This window comes from Patella vulgata, chromosome 3 (assembly GCF_932274485.2).
Source record: "Patella vulgata chromosome 3, xgPatVulg1.2, whole genome shotgun sequence".
Lineage (NCBI taxonomy): Eukaryota > Metazoa > Mollusca > Gastropoda > Patellidae > Patella > Patella vulgata.
The window spans coordinates 53,336,270-53,363,058 of record NC_065881.2 but is presented as its reverse complement, the minus strand read 5'-3'; the positions used below and the strand labels follow the sequence as shown (position 1 = coordinate 53,363,058).

The 26,789-nt window shown below is 35.2% G+C and overlaps 1 protein-coding gene and 1 long non-coding RNA gene across 6 annotated transcripts in view; one reads left to right on the top strand and one right to left on the bottom strand.

Annotated features, from left to right (window-relative positions):
- Positions 1 to 332: 332 nt before the first annotated feature.
- On the bottom strand, positions 333 to 26,496 carry LOC126815649 (uncharacterized). Its single transcript, XR_007678011.1, has 5 exons — positions 26,447 to 26,496; positions 5,565 to 5,715; positions 4,646 to 4,816; positions 3,533 to 3,618; positions 333 to 2,299 (listed from the first exon to the last, which is right to left on the bottom strand). It is a non-coding gene; the product is annotated as an uncharacterized LOC126815649 (long non-coding RNA).
- LOC126815642 (uncharacterized) overlaps positions 12,558 to 26,789 on the top strand; it is a 66,753-nt gene continuing 52,521 nt past the window's right edge. Inside the window, exon 1 of one of the 5 annotated variants that reach the window (XM_050541391.2) lies at positions 12,558 to 12,810. The gene's annotated coding sequence lies outside the window, so the exon portion shown is untranslated. Of the gene's footprint in view, positions 12,811 to 18,059; positions 18,278 to 20,523; positions 20,669 to 25,332; positions 25,351 to 26,365; positions 26,594 to 26,789 lie in introns of those variants that run through there. The other 4 variants (XM_050541392.2, XM_050541393.2, XM_050541395.2 and 1 more) reach the window with 4 other exon arrangements.

Here is a 26,789-nt window from a genome sequence, read left to right as displayed (position 1 = left end):
CTATTATATAAACTAATTGTATCCCATAAAATAACAATTATTTTTGTATTAGTAACTGAACTTTAACAATTATTTCCTGTTAAGTGTAGAAAATTTGGCATAAAATATAATAAAGCAGACTAAAAACTGTTTTAAAACCACTCTTATAATGTCATTTAAGATATTTGGAATGTATGATTTGACTTGGGTCATACCAAAATTCTGTTTACAACCATTTAGTAACTGTTCAGTTGTCAGCATTAAAAGAGCGCACTGATCAGTAAATCGTTTAAAGACATGATGTAGGATACAATTTCAATAATATTTGGCCTTTCTATCAAATTTGTTCTAACAAACATATTATGATAGATCTTCAGTCATATGTAATAATAAAGCTGTCTTTGTTTTGTTTTTTTTACAGTACGGTAGCCTACATATATATGTTGTTATTTCTTTCAATCGTTGTTCAGAACAAGTTTCAGTAGTAATACATTAGATTACCTAGATGTATGAGTACGTAAATTTGAAAGAAATATGATGAAATAGGGTTTAAGTCCTACTGTTCTGCTCTGACAGGACTAATGAAGAGGAACATATAATTTTAAACAATGATACACATACAGTTAATTCGGTTGATTTCAACAAAACAATAAGATACACGATTCTAACAACAAATGTTCATTATTTCATACAATGAGAAAAGACATCAAAGATCGGTTGCCAGGCAATGAAACATACGCCTACAACGACTAAATCGTTTGAGCAGTCCACAAAGCTTGACACATATTTATTCTTTTGTTTGTAAGTAATGGGAGTATACAAGAAACTAAAAACTGATTAATATTAACAATCCATTCAGTAATAATCAGATATAACTAAAATTTGACCGGCTTCAATTTCTACCAATAGGACGTTAAATCCCATTTCATTTTATTTCTAATTCTTCCAAGTACTTAAATTTATTATACAAAAGATGTACCTGTAATCAGATAAATACCTTAGGATTCTTTATGTTATGAACATAAACACTTTGCATAAATTAATGTTAATTTGATTATAATTTCAGGGTCACAAGATTGTTCAAGGGCCATAACTCTAACAGTAATTATCAAAAATTGTTGAAAATAATAGCCATAATGATTTCATGAACTGAATCACTGTCTATGTATTATGTATACACTGATCAAGAGCTATAATGATAATGGATGATCATTTTAGCCTTTACTGTTTACAAGCAATTGTGGATGACAATATATGACCACATTTCAATGTAGGCATATAAAAAGACAGTTTGCCCCAAAATCACCTGGGGAAATGAAATGAACAATCTTAATCATCTACAAAAATTACACATTATGCATGCATACAGTTAATATGCTGCGAAGCAAAACAGAGACTTTTGGAAAATAAAATCCTGTGAATTTGGTGCCCTTTCGATGTCGCCCCTGCAACTATGCCACTAGCCATTAGTATTTATTTAGAAATCCATAAACAATAACAATTAAATAAAAATCATTTAACATATTTCCATATAAACATTTTTTTCAAACATAATTTCCTCTCATATAATATTTACATGTACGTGTACATCACTGATATTGTATGGTCTATATATTTTAGTGAAAAAAGGTCTTTTTGTCTACAAAACTTAAATTTAAGAAGCTTGCTGCTATAATAAAAAATACAATCTGATAACAATACAGATCTATACTTCGTTTCGTTTTTTTTATACTTTCAATGGCCTACACTACATGAAGATCTGACCAGTTGTTTTGAGAGGTCGCATCAAGAGGTCATACGAGCGGATTTTGACCTTATTGATGTTTCTAGTGGATTACCCACAGTTCCGTGCATCTTACACCAAAAGCTCGCCGTAACAGAACGTTTCATTGGCTAATCCCTCACATCATCCAAAACACATCCAGATCCTAGTGTAGTAAAGACAAGTAAATCGAAATTTTGAACTATAAAAAAGAAACGGAATAGGATCTGTAAAAATTTGTAAAAAATACACAGCATTTAATCAATTCAATAATCATTATCTAACTATGATTTTAATTGCTTAAAATGAAAGATATACAATTTCTGGACGTTTTTCATTAATGAAATAAAATAATGACTCAATTAGAGTTTTTTGAAGAAAATGAATTTTACCTTTACCATAAATTAAATGTTATTTATGAATAAAGCACTATAAATCCTGTTTGGTATTTTCTGTAACAATCTTTTCTGGTGACCACTGTGTTCCAAGTTGATACATGAAGAAAAAGTAGATTCCTGCTACTACTGCCAATAATGCCCCTACAACTAAGATAACTTCCTGCAAAATTTTAAAGAAAATGTTTTGAGAGAATCTATAATATAGTATTTGAATAAAATGAATTTTTATCATAAAATTTATACAGGATGTGTTCAAAGATTTAATCAATGTATGCTGCTAAGTTAAAAAAAAAAGAAGAAAAAAAAGAATAGTAGACCTAATGATACTGATATCTGCTAAGAGAAATACCTTGACTAACTTACCAATAACATATTCCAATACAAGATTATTAAAACCTTCAAATCATTTCATAAAAAAACTAAAGAAAGACATATTCTTTAACAATAATTAAGAAGACAGATTTTCAAATTAGCTTTTAAAAAATTGTATTGTAGCTGAATCCCTCACCCTGTTTATCTTATTTCTTTCCAATTTATTTGCATCTTTTGAAAATGAAGCATCTAAAATTATATCTTCTACATTCTAAAAAAAACCCAATACTATCTATTCTCTTTCTTACAAATGACAGAATCAAGACACACCCATACTTGATTAGACCATCTCTTAATCAAGTCGGATCTTTCATGTCTTTGTTTCTGCAGAAACCATCATCTTGTACAATTGTTAATAAAATAATTGAAATTATGATCAGATCAAGAAATGTTACACAGATATGCTTTGTGTTAATGAATTATACCAAGGTTAAAGATACATTCCCATATACAAACTGGGTGATTTGATAATGAATTTGGACTAAAAACATATTCAAACTGATTAATCTATCAAAATTTAGCTTCAAATCCTTCTCTAATCACTGTTTAAACGAGGGAATACCCCCGCTATAAAACAAAACTGGTGCGAGGTCGGAGGAGAATTCATTGCATACACAAGACGATGTTGTCTTTTAATCGATATCCATTTATCATAAATATCGAAGCCTAATTAAATTCTCGGATTATCTCCTGCCCACATCTTTTTCCGTGATTTTTATCTCAGAACGTGTTGTACGTCTAACTCTTCATGAGGTTTATCAACATGTACATCAAGCGCTCAATCTCTGCGTGCAACCTTTGATGTCACGCAAGCAGACATTCCTAATCGTCGGGCTGCCGATTAGGGAAACCCTTACATTTTTTACCTGTATGCGCTCTATGAGTGTTTTTCAGGGAAACCAGTATTTTTCTAGTAAGATTGGATATTTCTACTTTCCATATATACCAAAATTGCCATACTTTTATTGGAAATAACCACCCGATAAATACTTTTCTGGGAACGTATCTTTAATATCAATACCTGTATTGTCATAGCTGATCTTTTCTGATCTAAATGTTTCTTGGCGACTTTCATTTCTTTTTTAGCTCTCTTCATTTCCTGTTTACCTGTTAAACAGAATCAGTTGATGATGTAAACTATAAAGCTGATCCAGAGCCGTACTATGGTGACTCAGTGGGTTAAGGTGTTGGCTCACTAGCCTGGAGGTCTCAGCTTCACTACCAGTGTTGGCCAAGAAAGTTCTATTGTTAGTGGTGCGTGTAGTCATTTAGATTGGACAAAAAACTGAGATCCCAGGTACATATTGTCATTGGCAATCAAAATAAGAGAAGGTAGAAGCACCGCTGTCCAGGTAAAATGTCCCTCATAGCACATTGCATGTCGTATAGCTGTCTTCATTAGTCCAGGTGGTGCAGAAAAGTAGGTCATTAAACCCCCATTTCATTTCAATTTATAAAAACTGATCACGGATAAAGTATAATATTAAGTTACCATGAGAGAGATATGGGGAGAAAACCCACAAGGTTGAACAAGCGACCCTACTCCTTATCACTTACAAACTGGGAATCAAAACCATGCCAGTTGACTCAATGACAGACCTTATGATGCAACGCGCACACGCTAACCATTCGGCCATCTACCACCCCCACCCCTAACCCACCATGAGAAGGTGATGGTTTTCAACGTGTGGGGCAATTTTTTTAATTTGTTTAAATTTACTAGAGCTCTGTTCCTAATAATTTAGAATGAATTCTCAATAATCCCAGACACCTACCCATATTATAAAGTGTCTTATTTGATTATGTCCCAATTACTGAATGCCATTCAAACAATACAAGACACCTAGTTTAGTTCATGTAAAGAGGCTTTGGTGGTTGGTGCTATAACATGTGCATTTTGGGTCAAAAGGTCGGTCATTGAGTTAAGTGGCATGGTTTTGATCCCAAGCTTGTACGTGATTCAAAGTAGGGTTACCTGGCCAACCTTGTGGGTTTTCTCTGGGTCCTCCGGTTTCCCCTCATTGCATGTTAGTCCCCCAATGACATAGTCTGTGTTGAGTGGATGTTAAACCCCATTTCTCTCTTTCTCAGACTGGTACATGTAACTATTTCTTAAAACAAAATACACTCATACCTATTTGTTTTCTGTGATTTTCAATAGGTGAAGAGCTTATTGCATTTTTGGAGTCTTTTTTCCCCATTTCTCTTCTTTACTCTGTGTAAAACATTAATCAGAATATCTTCACATAAATTCTTGGACACCTTTGCGCTTATGTATTAGATGTTTATTTCTCTAAACATTTGACTAGAATTAAAAAAAAATATTATACTTCTATTTCTAAATGGTAATAAGTTTAATCTATATATCACATTGAATCAGTACATTTAGGTCTACAAACAGGCTTTTATGTATAAATAAGCCTACTTCGCTTTATTTTTTTTACTGTTCTTTATCATACCATGAGTGAGGACTGTCTTAAAAGGTGACACATATTATGTGATGTGATGTCAGTCATTATGAAAATTACACCTGAGATTTGATTTCTGTTCACTGGGTTCAGTCTAGGAAAAAAGACAACAAACTAAGCAAGTTAGTAAAGTATTTCAACTCCTGTCTGCTGCATTCGATAGGGCCCTTTTTACACCATTGACTTAAGGTTGAACTGCACTGGTAGATTTCTATATGTTTATTATAGAGCAGCCAATTCAGCACCAATTTTGACTTTAGGTTGAACTGCACTGGTAGACATCTATGATCTAATATATGTTTATTATAGTGGGCCAATTCAGCAGGAAAAGGACTGATTGAAGTTTGAAACTTATGTTCCAATACAAAAAATGTTTAATATTTCTGTTTTAGTGAACTTGCTATGGAATCTACGCATTTTTTTAAATTATAGCATTGCCACAATGATGAATATGAATGATGATTGAAACAATTTTTTCTAAAGAAAATTTGTGACTGTCATTCACCATTTTAGCTGTGATAGAATTAAAACATTACTGTCCTAAATGCAGATAATGGTAATAAAAATCAATTTTGCAATACTCACTAAGTCACAAAGTGTGCTGTTTCAGTATACGTCTCAAACTTTAATTATACCTTTTTACATCACCATTCAGTTCTGCTTTCGCTTTAGCTTTTGCTGTGTTGTCACTTTTTAATGGTGTCGTCCATAGTAGCGAGCAAAGTAACTACCACCACTTTGAACATACAAGTTTATTTTACAGAATATAATAAAGTATTCCCAAATATTTGAAAAATCACAATAAGTGATTGCTTTAACTAACATCTGATAAAAAAAAAGTGCCAATTTCTACATACACGGGATGGTTGTTTTGACAACATACCCCACAAGAAGATGGACTGGTCTATGTAAACTTCCGGTCAAAATAATAATTCAATCAATGCCGACGTATTTTTCTTTTGAACACTGTACAATAAGTTAAAAGGAGAAAACCCGACCCTGTATACATTTGGACATTATATATTCAAAAGAATATGCACAGAAAATAAAAATACGCGTACAAGTAACACATTAACGTTGAAGTCATTGGGGGGAAAGAATTACTAGTCTAATTCCCGATAATTGAAATGATGGTAGCCTCCCTTTAAACATACGTTTTCTTGCCTGATTGAGGCTGTCCGAATCCCCAAACTGCACACAGATGAATAAAATACACATGGACATTGTCGAATGATGGTCTGTCTACACGAAACAAAACCCCCCAAATATCTCGAATCGTAAAATTCAAACGTGTTGTGCACAATAAGTGGTGAGCGTGTTAGTACTTATCTCAACAAATTGTTGTAGGATATCCATAGACAATTAATATTTAAAGCACCATAGGAAATATAATAATCGTCACGAAAACCATCTTTCGGTTAATTTGCCATCCCATCAATAGCCAAACTCAACAGATCTAGGCCGACTCAATAATAAAAAAAAACCCCAAAAAACACAATCAAAGTGGTCACGTTTCTTTAACTGTGCGCCAATTATACAGTTTATTAGTAGAGTAAAAATAATATGGCAGACGGTTGCAAATAGATTTATTTCCCTCCATTTTAATTGTCTTCCTAGATATTCATAGGCCGTTCTATTTCACGCGTCAGTGGTCCACCACGCTCTGGGCTTAAGCTGACATTCGTATGGTTTCCGATTTTTATTAACTTTACCCTCTATATATATACTGTTCTTTGTGAAGAAAGAAAATTACCACTTACATACATCATTTACTTCAAATTAGTATCAACGCTAAAACAGAATATAACATTATTCACGCTCAAATAAAACTCCATCATTTCGAAAGGCGCGTGATTCCCAGACGTATTAGCCTATTTTTCTTTCATTCATTCTACCGTTTTTATGTACAGTCTGTGTCGGGGTAGGTTACAGACGAAGAAAGATTTTATTCCCGCCCCTGTACAAATACATCGATAATATAAACCTCTTTGAATTGGACCAAACTAAGGTGTTGAATTGAGTGTGTTCATATTCTGTTTCTGTTAGTGAAGAATCAATCGCAATATGATTATTGCGAAAGATTAAGCGGAAGTCGACTTCTTGACTAATTTTAGTTTCATTTTGCCTTATTCTGTAGACAGTGGAACAACCAATCAGTATTATCAAAATACTGACTTTTGCAGCTGAAAAATATATTTTGAGTTTTGAAATAAATAAATTTATTGTTAATCAGAATTTGCCTTTATACCTATCACTTCTTAAGACCCCATCAATGGCTGTAGCGAAAATGTTCACAATTCAATTCTTTGTGAGTTATCCTTTACTGAAACTAGCTATTTAAGATTAAAACAAGGGCCAAATTAAAGTGTCAATAACCATTCCCAATATTATTCCAATATATAATATACCATTTTTAGCCCAATATAGGCCACGGTGCCTCATTGAGTAATGCAATGGATCACTAACCGGGAGGTTCCAGATTCGAGCCCTATGGATCTTGACCTCGAATGTCCTCGATGTGTAACGCTTGTAAACCCGGCTGTCCGAGACTATAGGGGCACTGGTTGCTTCAGAAAGGTAGGACGTTAAACACCATGTCTATCCTTAAACATACATTATGCAAGAGCTAAATCTGTCTATTGTTATCTAAATTATTAATTAGACATTAATTAACCCTATCCAGACTATAATCAACTCCAGATGACATCGCTAGCCTGCGATCTTTAGTGGATTGTGAGCCGATTTACTGCATAACTTTCCTTCACGATTTAACGATTAAGTGGATAATCGAGACTTTAGTAATGATCTTCAAGGCTAGGCGGAAATTCAATCGCTTTGTTCTCGGTTCATAGTGGGTCAATTTGAATGAAAATTTCAGCAAATTGCCTTTACATTATCTAGTTTTTAACTATTATAGTGAGAACTGCCAACTCCTTATCGAATCTCCCATAATGTATCTTTAAATGAAATTAGGATTATGTTGACAAGTGTGAAAAGCTTAAACTGCAGTTTAGAATAGCAGCCTAGCGTAGCAGCGCGTAAAATGTTGCACCATACTGTGGGTAAGCAATCGATTACCATAGATCTTCACATGGACAACCCACTGACTGTCGACATCATTGCCCTGTAGAATTTGAAAACCAGAAAAATGTGGTCAAATGCTTGATAACTGTGAAAGTATCCTCATTGAAACGCTGCAGTTAATAAACCTAGTGAATGTTATCCATAAAACTGTTATTATATATATCGCTTTCACCAATTGCTCTTTAAAGATAATGGTCAAATGGTGTTTGGAATTCTACTGTTTTCCTCGGATTCTTGTTAATATATAGGTCTCACAGACGCGACCGTACTTTATTCTATAGAAGATTTGTAACATTATTATTATGATAAGACTTAGTAGTCTGTGTCAATCTAATTATATGTATTACACACCACCATTGTCATCTATATCTGAACAGGAACAGATTCATCTCATTATCTTTCTACATAGAGAGATGAAATCACCAAGAATAACCTTAAAGGTATAATTTAGCATTAACACTTTACTCTGTATTTTACTATTTTAATGTATTTGGTTCTTCATTCAATAAACACGGGTATTAAAGATACTTAAGAGTATTAAGCTGTCAGATTCCTGGTAATTCCTATGAAATCGGCCATATTAATCAGTTGGTAAATCATTTTCTATGTAATAGTTAAAACGCTCCTAACCATTGGATTAAGGGACCCTTTAAGGGATCTCTGCTACTCAAATCTGCCATAGATATAGCCTATTGTTCTTGTTTTAGACTGGCCACAACCAAACGTTACTCACCATAAACAAATGAATTCGATAAAATAGTACCCGCCCATAATTTGCCATACAACAGGTAAGGCTTTGTCATATACTTTGTAATAAATTCGTTTCAGATGTATCCAATTTGGGTTTGCATCGTGTGTATTAACAGTCTTTTGCAAGCATTTTAGATGACCCGTGCGTGCTGTATTCGTGTATTATTTGATCCCCAGATGGAGCCCGTGAGTATGATAGACTCGGGATCCCTAAATAAGTTGATGTTCTCACGTAGCTTTGGGCAGCTTGTTGGACCAGGAACTGGTCGCTAACCGCTACTCATCTTGTTCTTCTTGTTCTTGGGATGACGTTCTTCGAAAAAGCCTAAGACTCCGTCAGTTCAAGTCCGATCGACATGAAAATTGGCATGCATCGATTTGGTGAATTAGATTTTTTAACTTCATCCAACAACATGGTCAGTTCCTGGTCCATATAGTACCATCGTACTTGTTTAGCTTTGGGTCCATTTTTAGTCACGAATTATGTCCTTTTTTAATGAATTGGTAAGGTTGTCAACCGCTAAATTTGTGCATAAGCAGAAACATTAGGATATACCTTAGAAAGCACAATTTACCACCCTCGAATCCCCTGCCACCTTAATGTAGGGTCCGAACACAACCCCCTCCCTGCTCCCAGTCCGCCCCAGGTTGATCACTGAGACGTGAAAATACGAATCTAACTAATGAATGGATATTTAATTTCAATTCATATTACTTTTATGGCGTTTTGTAAAAACACACAACGGCTGTTTCTCGTTTTATTCCATTACATGAATGCTACTATATTTGTATAATTATTACATAAACCATGCGATAATTATATAACAAATAAAATAAATAACAAATACGATAAATAAATAACAAATACGATAAATAAATAACAAATAATTTGATTGTTTAGGGTGTGAAATTCTGATGATGTTTTACTACGCCTAACCAAAGAATAAGACGGCACCCATAGTTTTCCTAGATAAGTTTGTTTAAATAGTTAAATATATAGTTTCCATGTACATCAAGTCTGAAATGTTAGACATTACATAAGGTGGCCATAGAATTTGATAACGTAAACCTTAAAAAGGGTTTTTAAAAGAAATAATATGTTAACAAGTATGGTCTGCTCAGATGATAAATGCGATGCATGGCCATAAAGAGAAAATTGGTTTCATCTTCAGCTTTTGTCAAATACCAAGTGTTAAAGATATATCAAGCTTAACTACCTCTTATTATCTTTATTTATAGACGAAAGATTTATGACAATTACTATATTTTGCCTGGGTGTATTCCAGATTCAAATGTTTTATTTACGTTTACTTTTATACACGCAGAAAACAGTATCTTTCTAGATTAAGTTGCTAAGGATGCAACTCAAATGCGCCTACCCTTCTTAACATACCAAAACTGAAATTCTATGCAATGATAGGCTACAGGCTCCATTTAATAAAGTTTATTCATCTATCAAGAGATAAGATGCAACAATAAAGAAAATCGTGCGACGTCAACCTTGAAAATGGAATGGTTACCTCGCCGTCCCCTATCCCACAAAATCGGTTGGATATGGCGCCAAGAGACATTATCTGACGATCTCTTTTGTCACGTGACCATAAGCATGGTGCCGAGCACCTCACCATTGGAACATGGCGTCATAAGAGTCGCTTTCTCTTTTTCACGACGAATGGTAGAGCACGGGTATGGCGTCCGCGTTGTATCATAACGTCTGTCATTTAGTCCCGAAATGAGTTACTTTGTGTCAAGTGAACGTTAAACCCCATTTCTCTCTCTCTCCCTTCTCACAAGGCCAATCTTTATGGACGACACCGTTGTGGATTTTGTGCGTCAAGTTGCTGTTGCTACTGTAACTTTGCCAGCCAGTAGCCCTGACCGTAATCAAATTAAACATATTTCTGGGAAATTCTTTGGTGTAAAATCCGTTATTTCCACCATTTTAGAATCTAGACGATTTGGATCAAACACTACATGCACAAGGAATGAAACAGTATAACGCAGGTTCAGACCCAACCTCTCATTCAGTAAATAATGGTGTGTGTGTGTGGGGGGGGGGGCATAGGCGTACGGGCTCGATGACAGCTGGGGCGGGGGGGGGGGGGAGAACGCGGTATGCCCGAAAAAAATTTCGGGTTTACAGAGAGCGCCGGTCTTCCTTGAGAGGCGAAGAGAGCGGAGCTAACCATGCCCCCCCCCCTCAGGTGGCTGACTAGAATTCCAATCAATCGTTTACAGTCCACGAAGACGGGACCGTTGGGAGAAAATTTTGAAAATTTAACTACCACAAACGCGTTTTCCTGCTATTCCAGCCTGTGAATACAGCAACTTCAATTTGGTCCAATATAGCCTACCTGGCCGACCGGAATTCCAAACAACCAATCAATCGTCGCTGGGTTCGGGGGTATACCCTCCCGGAGAACATTTTGAAAATTGAACGTCCGCAAATGCGTTTTCTGCTATTCTAGCACGTGTAAACTCCAAAAGTATCCAATGGTTTTGTAACCGAAATCCCACTCTGAATTCCAACCATCCAATCAGACTGTTGCAGCTGCATTCACAAATAATAATCGATGCCCGAAAAATGTCGCACAAAGTAGAGTGACTCCAGGCAACATTTTTTAATCCATAGTCAACTCTGTACAAATTCGTGGCATTCAATTAAAAGAAAAGTAAAATTAGTGTTATATTAGGGCTCGATAATAGTAAGGGAAGCAAAACTAGAAATGCCTGAAAAAATTTCGGGTTTACAGACAGCGGCGCCGGTTTTCTTCGAGAGGCGAAGAAGCGGAACTGACCTTGTATGGACCCCGCAAGAAAATTTTGGAATATTTGACAGCCGCAAACGTGTTTTCCTGCTATTCCAGCCCGTAAAATTAGTGTTTTATTAGATTTCGGGCACTTTATTTTGCCAAGTAGATGAAATAAATTTTTGTTTTCACTTTACCCGTCTGCCCGAAAAGTCAGCTTGCCCGAAAGTGAGGGGGGCAGCTGCCCCCCCCCCCCTGCCCCCCTGGCTCGTACGCCTATGGGGGGGGGGGGTCAACAGGTGATCCAGGCTAAATCAGAAATTGACCTTTTCGCTGTTTGACTGATAACTTGAACGTGAAATGAAATGAGCTGAACTGTAAGATTTCTGTTGACCTGTACCAGTCATAGTTGTTTGGGCTTGGTTTTACGCATTTTCCGCCCGCACTGTGCCCCCGGTCTAATAGGACTCGACTCCAAGTCTATAGCTATTCTCAGCGGAAAGATATTCATTAATGTTTGTACTTAATAGAGAAAACATGTTGTTGACATCCAATACAGGTAGTTGGGTATGAACAAAGAATAATCCCATTTACAGCTAATAAAGCATATTATCACATTCAGTTTTCACACTCCATTGATTCCAGAGATAATATGATTACCAAGGAAGTTTCACAGTTACTTCATCCATGGCGGTTCGTATAAATGTTCGAGATGAAAGATATTAACTGTGAAAAATGAGGTATTTATAATAATAATTATATAAGGTATGACCAAAGTTAGGTTACATTTAATATTTTCCTGTAGCGATATAAGGCTTGTCACCCAAAATACTTTCCCGTTGAATCATAGATCGCTTCAACAATCTTTAATATACGAAGATTTCGGGTTAATCGGCTTTTTTTCCGCGTTGAGCTGTTCTGACGGTGGCCGGTATTGTCAATGTTGGCTGAAACGAATTGACTGACTAGCAATGCTCTCTGTATGTAGCTTCTACTGTGTATTATGTATTTCAAGTGAGAAGCGGTCGTGTGAAAAGGTCTTCTTACTTGATACAGACGCGTGATACAGACATATCACTTTATTAGTGGTGTTATCAATGTTTATGATGTAAAAGGATTAATGTAGTTCATTATTTAGTTGAGTGGATCCCCTCTTCAGAGGATACAAGATTATATACCTGTGAAATAAGAGTCTACAGATGCTATTATATTACATTTTCTATTTCTAATGATCCAGCGGTACTAAGGTAGGTGCTATATGCATTTATACTTTATAAAATAGTTTGAATTGAAAATTCTCTAGATTAAATACCCGTGACTACATCGTGTAATTTTATTGTGCCCGGTTACGTAATTCTACTGTTAGGCGAGTCTAGAATGTCTAGATAAGAATAAGATTAGGCCTATTTTGGAACCCGGGCAAGTAGGTTTATTTATAAAATCAATAATTATATTAATACCATATTAAAACTATGTTGGATGTATTAAAGTAATTTTATAATGAAACACTGAAAAGAGAGACCTGGCATAATAAGCTTTATATGCGACTTTCGGGTCATCATCATCGTCATCATCATCGTCGACATGAAACAACATCCCTATAGTTTAAATATTAGAAATTCACAAAACTGATACATTTTGTTGTAAATTTTGTATTTAAACCATTTAGCTGCTAACTCATGCACACCGAGCTTACCATAAGCCGTGATGGGTGTCGTGATTGAGACAGAGTATGTGTATAAATACCCTTTCTAAAACAAATTCTAAATCATTTGTCATTGAATAGCTTGCGTAAATAACACCCTTTTTGTTGTACCGTACTTCGTGTGTTAATTCTCACACAAAACCCCATGCTTAATAAGCTATATTATTACACTAAGTAAATACAAACCACGTGTATTTAAATACTTAACTTCTAAAGTGGACTTAAGTAGGGTAAATATTTTAACAAGGGGTCCAATGACGTCATATAATTTTCTAAATTTATACTCATATACGACCAAAAAATAATGAAAAGAAAATATAGGTACATAAAGTCGTATTAAACATACAAAAATGTTTATAAAGTGTAAATTAAGCTTTCTGGGTTTTTTCAAAACATGAAAGCAGAAAAATACTCCTATGTCATGTTTTCTGTAAAATTAAAAAATGTAGCGTAATGAATTTTAACCAGATTTATAACTGGTTAATCGGGGTCATAAAAGTTTGGCCATTAAACGCATATAGTCGGCTTTTAAACGGTATAAATGATACTAGTTAATATAAAGGGGCTTTTAAACTATATATACTATTCAAAAAAAAGTAGGGGATATTTGATTTTTAAGTGTTATTAAAGTCACCTAATAAAACTAACGAAGAAACAAATGACAAAATGAAATGAAGTTCACATTCATCGATTTATTCCAAATGATCGTTAGACTAAGTCAGGCACAGACTGACCATTATAAGGGTAAAATGATACCCGGGGTCAAACAGCAAAGTTACCACAGCATCACAACCAAGTCAGTAACGGGTAAATCCTCCTCTGTTTGCCAAACAAGCATTGATCCGACGTGGCATACTCCTAATGAGACGTCTAAGGTCATTTTGGTCCAGATTGTCCCATTCCTGTTGCAACGCAGCAGCAAGTTCTTGGACATTGGCAGGACGTTGTTGACGTCTGTCCAAAAAATCAACAGTGAACCTCGACTCATCTGAAAACATCACATTGCTCCAGCGTCGATTATCCCAGTGTTGACGATCCCTACACCAACGACGTCTAGCCTGGATGCGATGATATCTAAAACAAGGGATCACGCGAGGACGTCGGGCGCGAAGGTGACCCCTATGCAGTCGATTCCGAATCGTCTGGCCACTCACTCTCACACCAGTGTCTGTTTGAAGACGAGCGCTGATCTGATTTGCTGTGATGACACGATTTCTCAAGGCCAAGGTACGGATAAATCGATCCTGGGCTTGAGTTGTCGCCCTTGGTCGACCTGAGCGTGGTCTGTCCTGTACAGATTGTGTATCACGGTATCTGGACCATAGCCTGCTTATGACAGACTGAGAAACATTCATCGTCCGCGCCACAACCGCCTGTGTTGTGCCGATCTGTAGCATGCCAAGGGCACGTAACCTTTCATTTTGGGTAAGCCGACGCATAGCAAAATTTGTTTTCTGGTCACTAAAACAATTAAACTGATGTTTCCACCCTGGAATTCAATGCCACAATGACTGTAACATTCAAAGTCAGAGTCGTGCAAATCTTGGGTTGGACCCCCATGATGATCCCAAGCATCACCTGCATTCCATGCGGTAGCTATTGGTGCGTTTTGGCGTCACATGTAACTGGAAATGTTTCTTCTGTTAGGTTCTATAGTGACTTTTTTCGTAGTCATTTGCATATTTTAGTATTATGCCCCCAAAATCAAATATCCCCTACTTTTTTTGAATAGTATATCTACCATGCACCATTCACTTATGGGGGGGGGGGGCTGAATGGTTAGCGTGCGCGCGCTGTATCATAAAGTCTGTCATTGAGTCGACTGGCGTGGTTTCGAATCCCCGGTTGTACGTGACAAGGAGTAGGGTCGCCTGTCCAACCTCGTGGGTTTTCTCCGGGTCCTCCGGTTTCCTCCCACTGCTAAAGAACCCTATGCACAAGCGAATTATTGAAATAAAATTAAACCATATGTTAGTCCCGAAATGACCTAGTTTGTGTCGAGTGGACGTTAAACCCCATCTCTCTCTCTCTCTCTCTCTCTCTCTCTCTCTCTCTCTCTCTCTCTCTCTCTCTCCATTCACTTATTTTGTAATATTGCGCAATAATAATATATAGAAGTGATTTATTTAGGTTATTTAGATAAAATAATTACAATATATAATAACCAATACTCTATTCCATTACATTAATTAGTCATGACATTTTTTGCTGATAGAATAGCCGTCTCCTCATGCAAGAGCTAAATCTGCCTATTGCAGGTCTTCCTTTAGGCCTGAAATGTTATCTAAATTAATAATTAAACATTAATCAACTGATCCAGACCATAATCAACTCTCGATGGCATTGCTAGGGTGCGATGTTTATTGGATTAGGTTCCGATTTGCTGTTCGACTTCATAATTAAATCATGAAATGGATAATCGAGACTATGTTTTTATCCTACCGACTTTAGTAATGATGATCGAGGCTAGGCCGAAAATTCAATCGCTAAAATCTCAGTTCATAGTGGATCAATTTTACTGAAATTTTCAGCAAATTCCTTTACAGTATCAAGTGTTTAACTATTACACTTTAGTGAGAACTGCCAGCTCTTTATCTAATCTCCCATAATGTATCTTTAACCTATCCATACCAAAATTAGTACAAACACAACCCACACATTCATCATTTCAACTGACCAACTATTTGTTTTAAGCACAGACCCAAACCAGTCATTTAGCGAACCATATTTTAGATCATTTACACATGTATTATACAACCAGTCACTAATCCAATCAATAATATTTTGAAGCGTCTATTTATACTCCAGGCCAAGATATATTTATTTAACCATTCATATTTTTGTATGATTTCTCTCACCATACAGAAACGCAAACTTATTTCAAACCACACATATTATCTAAACACTTTTCAAACCATCCATTAATCAATTCATCCAAACATTTCGAACTACCCATTCCATTCCATTCATCCAAACATATAATAATCCATCAATTCTATCATCAAAACATATTTTGCTCAGCCATTAAACATTAAGTCGTCGATTTATCAAGAAATCGGAAAGCTTATAGAAATCTTAATTACGTTTCAATGATAGCTTCGTTTATTACCACAGTGGTACAATGTGTTCACGAACGTTTAATCTGTTCATTCATACATATGATATGTATGACGTTAGTCAATGGAAGATCATGTATCGTAACAGGATTTAAAATTTAGAAACACATAATAATGATGACGTAGAAAAGGATTAAAGGGGTCAAGTAGTTGACAGCGATGATGTCAATAATTAAATGATAGACTTCCTATTATATAAACAATTACAAGGAGATTCTCTTAAAAAAAACTTGTCACCTTTTTGATATTTCAAATATTGGAGATAGTGATTTTTAAAAAAAAAAAGAAAAAAAAAAGGTGCTTTGAGATCGTGCTTCAAAATAATTATCGACCATGAAATCTGAGTATCTCTTGAGGAAACAGTTGATAGCAAAAATGACCACCGGAAGACAAAACATATACAAATCAACTGATACAAATACTATTATGTGGTTTGACCCGATACCAGTGTCCTATTTTACGTGAATAGCGATTGTGGGTCATAATTCCAATCTCCTCTGACGCTTGATTATCACTAAACCACGTTAATACGATTCCTGTACTAAGTAATGACTAATTATGAAAGTTGTGTTGGATATAGGCTGACTTTCATTAGACACCTATTGTGATTTTTAATTGATTATTCACTATTAGAACTAAATAAGTAATCCGGGCTATTGGGTTATTTGATAATGGCGTCACATTTTGACATATCTAGGTTAATAAGAAAAATCCCAGCTTTTCAATTTGTTATTTATTTCTATTACTATTGCATTAAAATGAGCCGGAGTCATCCGAAATAAATTACTTATTAAAGCTACAGGCAAACGTATGAGATCCGGGGCTTGGGCCATGTAAACCTGTAAAAATATGAATCGCATGCCATTGGAGGAATAATTTTATAAATTTCATTAACTAAATTATAATTTAACAGAGAGAGAGAGAGAGAGAGAGAAATGGGGTTTAACGTCCACTCGACACAAACTAGGTCATTTCGGGACTAACATATGGTTTAATTTTATTTACATAATTCGCTTGCGCGTAGGGGTCTTTAGCAGTGGGAGGAAACCGGAGGCCCCGGAGAAAACCCACGAGGTTGGACAGGCGACCCTACTCCTTGCCACGTACAACCGGGGATTCGAAACCACGCCAGTCGACTCAATGACAGACTTTATGATACAGCGCGCACGCTAACCATTCAGCCATCCAACCCCCCATAATTTAACAGAATGGAACGTTGTAGGTTATTAGCACCCATTTTGGATGGTGGGTGAATCACATAACTTCTAAAGGTGCTAAATCTCTACTTTTTGTTGATGACGACCAATTTGCACCTCTAAAGGTGTAGGTCTAACATCGCTCTAACGTGGTTTAATGTGTTTTGTTTTGTTGTTTGTTTTTTGTTGGGGTTTTTTGGGAGGGGGGGCTTATTTTTTTTTTTTTTTTCTTTTGCAAAGAGTTCAGTGGCGAGAGACTCTCACTTTAAAGCGTGACCGAGATTTGCATACTGTGTGATATCAATTAGAACGACACGACTGCCTGTAGTAGTTTGAACATGAAAATAATATCCTTTCACGCTTTATTTATATAGTAACTTGTTCACACGAAATAGCAGTAGATATTCTCCAACTAAATTCTATTGTAGGCCTGTTGACACAAAAAAATTTGACCCACACGTTCGTTGCCTTTGCGTAGAAAGTTGTGTTATGGTGTTATAGTAAGAAAGGGGCATTTTGTTGCCTAAAAAATGCACGTACTGCAGTTTTTGAGGGGAGTATATAGGTTAAAATCAAGTTATTTCATCACCTAGTTCCACATCCAACTTTGAAAGCCGCGATGGCGATAATGCTGGTTTTGTTTTAACGCAGAATGACACTAGAATTCCACTTTAAATTTGCTGTATCAACATACGAGGTTTGTAACATTTATTAATGTTATCAGTTTACAAAATACAATCAAGTTAATATATAGTCATAATGTAATACAGATATTTATGATAACAGATTTTATTTCAATTTTTGGTTTATCAGAATGAGTATGAGTATCAATTTTAAGTGTATATTGAATAGAGAGAGAGAGAGAGAGAGAGAGAGAGAGAGAGAGAGTCGTCCACTCGACACAAAGTAGGTCATTATATATTGAGATCTAGATATCACTAGATGTCCGATGTTTTCGTTCTATGTAAGTTATTAAAATTTATAAACAACCACAACAAATGTAAATAGAGAAATATAAAATTGCAACATTAGATACAATAAGAGTTCTGTACTCTGCACCATAATCCGATAACTTCATTAGTGAAGTATACATAGCTAGAGTAATAGCGATATATCAGATTTTTTTCAGCTGTACGTTCCGCTTAATGAAATTTAAAATCACATAGCTACGGTAGAGTGAATGCAGGAAATATTAATACTTGTATGGGAATATTATTAAGTGATTATATTGCATAACATGTTCAAGATACGGTACACTATCTGGTTGTCACTTTGTAATAGAACAGAAATGAAATGAAATGAAATGGGGTTTAACGTCCTACTGTTCTGCTCCTATGCTGGGCTAATGAAGACGGGCATACGCCATACAGTGTGCTATGAGGGAAATTTTTGCCCGGGCAGCGGCACTATCGCCTACTCTTATATCGAATTCCAACTGCCAAGGGATCTTTTACGTGCATTCCAATGTATACACGGGACCTCGGTTTTTCGTCTCATCCGAATGACTAGACAGCTGTCCCTGCCAGGCCCTCCGCCCTGCATCACTAACAACGCCGGAGAAATAGAACAGTCACGGTAATATATTATAAAGTGTTAATTAACGCTAGACCAAAGAAACAATGCTTAGGAAATACAGTTTGTACATAGTATACTTAGTTTACTACTAATACATACCTTGAATATGGTGTATTTTAATGATATAACTAATTAATTTGTCATTAATCATTTCAACACGTCAACCTCTGACAGCTGCCAAATAATTCGATTGAAAATAAATTGCATTCGATTTTTTTGAAAGGTTATTGCCATTATTAATGTTTGCCATATTTACCAAGAACTGTCGATGTTGTGTCTAAATATTATAATAAATGTCTGAATATATAATTTCAAATGGTATACGGATATTCATATAAGTTATTACATATATAATAGGGCAGAACATGGTGTATATAGCCAGGGCAATTGTAATTTATGACCCAGACAATGATATATTATTATATTAACTGTGTGTGATATTATATAAAAGTAAGCATACCCAAAATAAGCAAACCCAAAAATCATTTACTGTGAACTTTTGCAAGGAGATTTGTTTGTCGACTTTATTATCTCAAATTTTCTATTCTGACCCTTTAAAGATATTTTCCTGCGTACAAACTGCGTGATTTGATGGTGTATATAGCCAGGGCAATTGTAATTTATGACCCAGACAATGATATATTATTATATTAACTGTGTGTGATATTATATAAAAGTAAGCATACCCAAAATAAGCAAACCCAAAAATCATTTACTGTAAACTTTTGCAAGGAGATTTGTTTGTCGACTTTATTATCTCAAATTTTCTATTCTGACCCTTTAAAGATATTTTCCTGCGTACAAACTGCGTGATTTGATGATATATTTGAACTATAAACATATTCAAACTAATTAATCTATCAAAACTTTGTTTCAAATCACTCTCAAAACTTTGTATTCGTCGGGAGCTACCGCAGTCCGCAAGCTATAAATAAACTGTTGTTAGACGCCATGTCTGTCAGCTCAATTTATTTAGGGAGAGTTCATTTTTCAGAGTGTATTTTTCGTTAGTTAAACCCCATTACATTGTATTTCATTTCTCTCATCTGAAACTTATGCATATGCCCTTTTAATGTAGCTGTTCCATCTCAAACATCTCTATATAACCTTTTAAGTAAGTGTAAATTATCAATATATAATGTTATTTACAAGACGCCAGAGCCACATACAGAAAGTCGGACACACTCACAGTACACTGTACAATAACCAACAATAAATCATTTACATATAGCCTACAGTATATAATAATATTTGCTCTAATATATCACTATTTTGACCTGTGATATAGACTGTTGTTTGGCTCAAATGATAATACACATGATTTTATTTGTATGAATGTTTCGGCAACAGATGTGAGTGAGCAGTTTACATGAATACTATATACATAAGCCTTAAAGCCTACGTAATTTTATGACCAGAGGTCTAGACGCATAGCGAAACTGTTTGACGTAAAATGTTCATGTGGTTGGTTTATTTTGATAAAACATATAAACATCATTACTGTGTTTATTAGGTATGTACACAAATCCTATATTTTATCGTTTTTTATATCTTTAGTATATTATCGTGTACGAAAACTCAAAAGTAGGAAATGAATTTATATAAGCTCCAGCTTGTTTTCAGTTACCATAACTATAAATTAAATATTGTATCTTTAGATTATGTAAATATTGATTGAATAAATATTGTTAAGAAAAAAAAAGAAGAGAAAAAAGTAGTTTTTTGAAGTTGTACGATAAACTAGATTATTTCAGTTTATCGATCGTTAGTTACCACTTTATGTACAGTATCAGTTTACTGCATAAACATTTCTGAACCAGGTACTAGGCCCCAAGAGCTACTCATCCACGATCGACATGAAACATTGTGTGCTTGTTTCTTGGGACAATTGCGTACGTATCGATAGACGTACTTCAATTTTTGATATGACGTCCTAATTCCAAGATGGCGACAATTACGTCATGCTCGATTCTTTATCCATAGTACACCCGTACTTCCTCTGATAATCCACTAGTCAAGAACGTGCATTTTTTATTCCGACTTTCTGGAGAAAAAGACTTTGGTCTTATGTATCTTGAACGTTTAAATATCAACACCTATAAATGAGTCTGTAAACTAATTCTACGTGAACTAAAATCGGTAAGATATTCCAGAGATAAAAAAGATTCAAATTATATAGCTTTCATCGTTATTTCATTTTCATGTTTTATCTGTTACTGTGAAGTGATGTATAGTTTACAGTTGTTGTCTTTATTTCAACCAATTTACAAATAAAGATCCTTTGATTTACGGGACCAAACCCGTTAGAGCGATAGCAGTCTCTGTGCTTTTTTCCCTTGGTTTAGCGTGATTCTGTTAATGTATACACAAGGGGTATTTTCAGATCAGTGATATTGTGTATTTGAAAAGTTTTTCATTTAAGACTTGTTACGGATGCATTATGTAAGATTTAGATAAAGAGCTGACATTTTTTTCTATAATAGTTTTAAAATAGATAATGGAAAATGAATATCAATACGCGAGTCGTGTATTCTACGGATATAATGCTTTCGAGCTCCATTTGTAATGACAAAAGAAAAACATATCCCAGAAGACAATGCGCAAGTACTATTAAAAATAAATTATTCATAAACGACAAAATAATAATTAAATAAAAAAAAACTGTTTAGAATGAACTTTTTTAAAAGGGAGTGCAAAACAATTTAGATTTTAAGGTTCCAAAGAATAGAGTTATACGCCATTTAAAGGGGCATTAGGTAAGATTAGATCATGAGCTGACAGTTCTCGCTATAATAGTTTTAAAAAGATAATGAAAACAGAGCATGCTGAAAATTGCAGTCAAATTGCTCCACTGTGAACAGAGATATTAGCGATTCAATTTTAGGCAAGTCTAGCTAACATTGATCGTCATTACTAACATTGGTACGTTAATAAACAAAGTCTCGATTATCCATTTCTACGTTAAATTATCCATCACAAAATGTATTCAAATCCACTAAATATCACAGGCTAATGACATTAGGAGTTGATTATGGTCTGGATAAGTTAATTAATGGCTAATCAATAATTTAGATAACATTTCAATCCTAAAGAAAGACCTGCAATAGGCAGATTTAGTGCATGTTTAATATACTATATTATCTTGTGTTGCGTAGATATACGATTTACTTTTAGAGAATTCTGTTAACGTATACAAGTACTCAAGAGATATTTCAAATAAGTGATATTAGATGTTTAATGAGTTTTAAATTTTAGTACTAAACTTAAATTCAACACAGTGAATTACCTGCTTGTATGATATATGTCACATAATGTATCGAGAAACAGTCACATACGATATTAGAAGGCTGTTGGCTATTGAACTCAACAACAATGCACACTTTAATAAAATATTAGTAGAAATGGATTCTAATTAGGGAATTTACTGTATACATAAACTATAATACCAATCAGATTTCGGAAACCCCATTAAATATGTTTAGTCGTCCAGTATGCACCGGTTCATGCAATTTTGCTGAAAACGGACGATAGCTCAATAATCAGAGTTCTGATGAAACAGTGGTATATTCTGTCTCAGAAACTGTGACGTACAATATTTAATTTTTAATCACATGAAGCTTGAAATTAAATCTAAAAAATTTAACTTGTAAAATGTTTGCAAATATGGACAATAACTTCACGAATAATAACTCCAATTTACTTAAGACTTATATACCCACAGTGTTTATGGTCATGACATGAAGAAGTCTAGGATTACTTGTGGACCCTCTAGCGCTTAAAGTTATTTTCCGGTTGATCTGAAATGTGATGAAACCCAGTAATTTTCAACGATTTCCGATAACCCGAACAGTTAAATGTATAACGTTACCAGTTTAATAAATGTTAGCATCTGGAAGGGGTAGAAGCCAATCAAATTTTAATTATTTCTGATAATAACCTAATAGGTTGTTTCTCTTGATCAGTTTTTGGTGTCTTTTAAATGCTAGATCATTAGCTACAAAACAATAAATATGCGCCCGTCCTTGTGATCAGCACGGACGACTTTGCTACCGTGGTCGTATGTTTCGTTGCCTGACAACCTTTCTTTACGTTAGATCTTAAATTGAACAACGAGTTTGAATTGGCATTTTCTGTCAGGTTTTGGTAAATATTCATGATTCAGAGGCGGGAGGATAATATAGCTAAGGTTGGTTACGGTGATTGGTACGACAGATAGTTACATTTTCATATAGTATGCTACCCAAAGTTTGTGTAACTTACAATTTCGGTGGTCAACCTCCTACAAACTTGGGTACACAGTCATGGCCAGATGTCCGTCTTTGGTGGAAAGCGTTCAGCCCAACGAAAATTTTGGGAAAAGTTGAAGCCGGGCAAAGAGACCAGAATTAGGCAATGAGGGAATTAATGGTGGACCGCCGAATATTCCGGGGTTTTTTTTCTCCACAATTTTGATATGCACTGTGAACATTATGTTACGCCAACTTCCCCCACGAAATACACCCCGCTTTACCAACTCTACGTCGTTTCAATTACAGAATTTTTCAATTAAATCAGTTACGCCTATGATTAACAAATCTCAATTTGTAATACAACGAAATGACATGAATACACGGAGATGATGTATATTATGTTGTTTGTGTCTGGTATCACAAGTCAAGTGACTAAAGTCAACATAATGACCACCGTTCATTACGATATTATATATCTATAGCCCATGGCTGTCAGATCATAATCTCGTACTGACCGTCAAATGAACTGTCCGAATCAGTCACACCAAGACACTTATTACTATTTTACTGTCTTGGTGGTTTAAGACAATTTTACACTAACAAGCAAGTAATTGGCGGTGTTAATACATCCATCCATCCCTTAAACTATTATTATTATATTCATTATACAGAGTGAAGATGGATAGAGATAAATAATAATTAGGATAATGAATAAGAAAGCATGGATATAGAATTTAATGGGCTGACATTTTTAGCGTCAGTGGATACTATTCTCATCGACAACATCTTAAGCAAAGAAAATTCTACTTATTTTCTATTACTGAATAATTGAATGGAAGTTTAACCCACATCGAGCCTCTCATTCAGATAGCGGAAATAAACTATATGTACATTAAATTATTGTTGATCAATTATCTATCATTATGTAAGTTAACCATACACGAAGTACTCATCTTAAAGTAACCGTAACCCATACCGTAAGATTTTAAACTTAAAGGGGCATAGTTATTCTATGATTAGTTGGAATCATTTCCTCTAGGAAGAATTCAGAAATATATCGATATTTCGAACATACACTGTTTCAATTAATTAGAAGAGTCACTTGCAAAGAACTTCCGGTATTCCAAACCGAAATGACCAACCGTAATCCGATCAGCTTCGCGTATAGACAAATGCATTAATCATGCATGTACGAATACCACAGGTGCAGTCCATAATTAATGACTTCCGTATTCAGAGACATTGCGCAAAAATGAATAATGCTGTAAACACGCATATTTTCAAACGCATTGTATAATTATAACACTGTGGTTTCTATAGTCAAACTGACTTACGCCGTTATGCGCACGTCTTGGAAATTGTAGCTAAGTTTTGAATGTAATTGTTGCATTACAAAAGACACAGAGAAAACCCTTCACAATTCTGTTCACAATACGAATACAAGGTATTTTCCATGCTACAATCCAATACATCACATATGTCAATACCTATTATAGAAAATGAATATTGATGTAATGTGTATATTGGTTAGGTCTAAAGAATAAATTTTGAGCTAAAGAACATACAAAATCACTTTTTGTTCACTTTATCGAACTAAGCATGTGGGAAAGAAATTCTTTTCAATCATATTATATATGACGCATGTTATTTGTATTATTATCGATAAAAATTAACCGATGACGGAATTGAATATCCTGTTATTCAACCTGTCCTCAAGTAACCTCATGGGGCCCGGGTTGAGGGTTCACGAAAAGTAGCTAAATCTTACGTGTGTTCTCTGTAAAACGGGGCCCTGCTCAAAATTGTTTCGATCAGGTACTGTCAAGACTGTGAACAGAACATGCTAGGAGAGCCGACAGAGAGCTTTAGAAAATTTAACCCCAGCCGCTATTTGCTGTATACAGTATTTGATCAGCCAATCCTTAATCTGATGGAGGCATGGGTTGGCACAAAAAGCCCAAATGGGGTAATATTTAGTGACTCGGTTATCAAATGTATATATGACGGGGGGGGGGGGGGCAGGTTATTTGATTTCAGGAGTATGGACTCAATACGTTGCCCGACTTATCAATACACAGAGAAAGTTTGTTGAATGGTATACCACATGATAAACGGCCATTGATGCAAAACACCATAAAAGGGCTTATTAAAGATACATTATGGAAGATTAGATAAAGAGCTGACTATAATAGTTAAAAACTAGATAAATTAAAGGGAATTTGCTGAGAATTTCAGTCAAATTGATCCACTCTGAACCGAGATTTTAGCGATTGAATTTTCGGCCTAGCCCCGATCATCATTACTAAAGTCGGTACGATAAAAAAAAACATAGTCTCAATTATCCACTTCATGATTAAATCATGAATGGAAGTCGAAAACCAAATCGGAACCTAGTCCAATAAACATCGCAGGCTAGCGATGACACCGAGAGTTGATTATGGTCTGAATAAGTTAATTAATGTCTAATTAATAATTTAGATATAACATTTCAGGCCTAAAGAAAGACCTGCAATAGACAGATTTAGCTCTTGCATAATGTATGATTAAGGACTGCATTTCAGCAAGACATCTGTTGATGGATTTGTCTTCGACTTTGTTTCTTTAATGTAATATTATTACTTGAATTGTCTGTTAAATTACAGCTAATTTAAAATTGATGACATTCTGCGGTGCCATGATACCTGGATGCTTCAGGCATATTCATATTAAGAAAATAGTCTTTGGATAAGAATCAGGATGAAAAACATACACATGGAGTTTCGGCGGGCTTTTATTATAGTTTTTTTGCCTGCTCAGGGCGTCAACATTACATCAAATTGCGTGGATTAAACCCAGCTGTAATATTTGGCAATATCCCTTTAAACCCTCTTCATATGGCTAATCACTCATAGGGTATTTTGGACCTATGAGAAGTCGGATTGAATCAATTCTATTATGAGATAATTATCAAGCCAGGTTTTTCTCAGTGAATTGATCCGAACTAAGCGCCAGGACCTGTACAGAGTTCAATCAATACGGTATTGTGTTCTACTAACGGATAGGAAGTTATCACCAACACTCACCTGTCTCGGCAAGTTGTAACACACAACACAGTGGGCTAACGTAACGTGAAAAGTTATACGACAGTGAAACGCTTGACATCTGTGAGTACTAGAGCATCTATCATAGTCTAGTAGGCCTACTATTGAAACAGACTAGCGAGAATCGAGGTATAAAGTCACATCTTTTCAACCTGTATTGATTTGTCTCAAAGAAGAATAAGGGCGTAACCACGTAACAAAAAGCGATATGTTATCTTGTTGTAATCTAGAGAGTGATGGATCTCAGATTCCAGGTCTGATAATGTTCAGAGTGTTTTGCTAAGAAAAGTCAAATTTGGTTGGAGAGTTGAATATCATAATATCC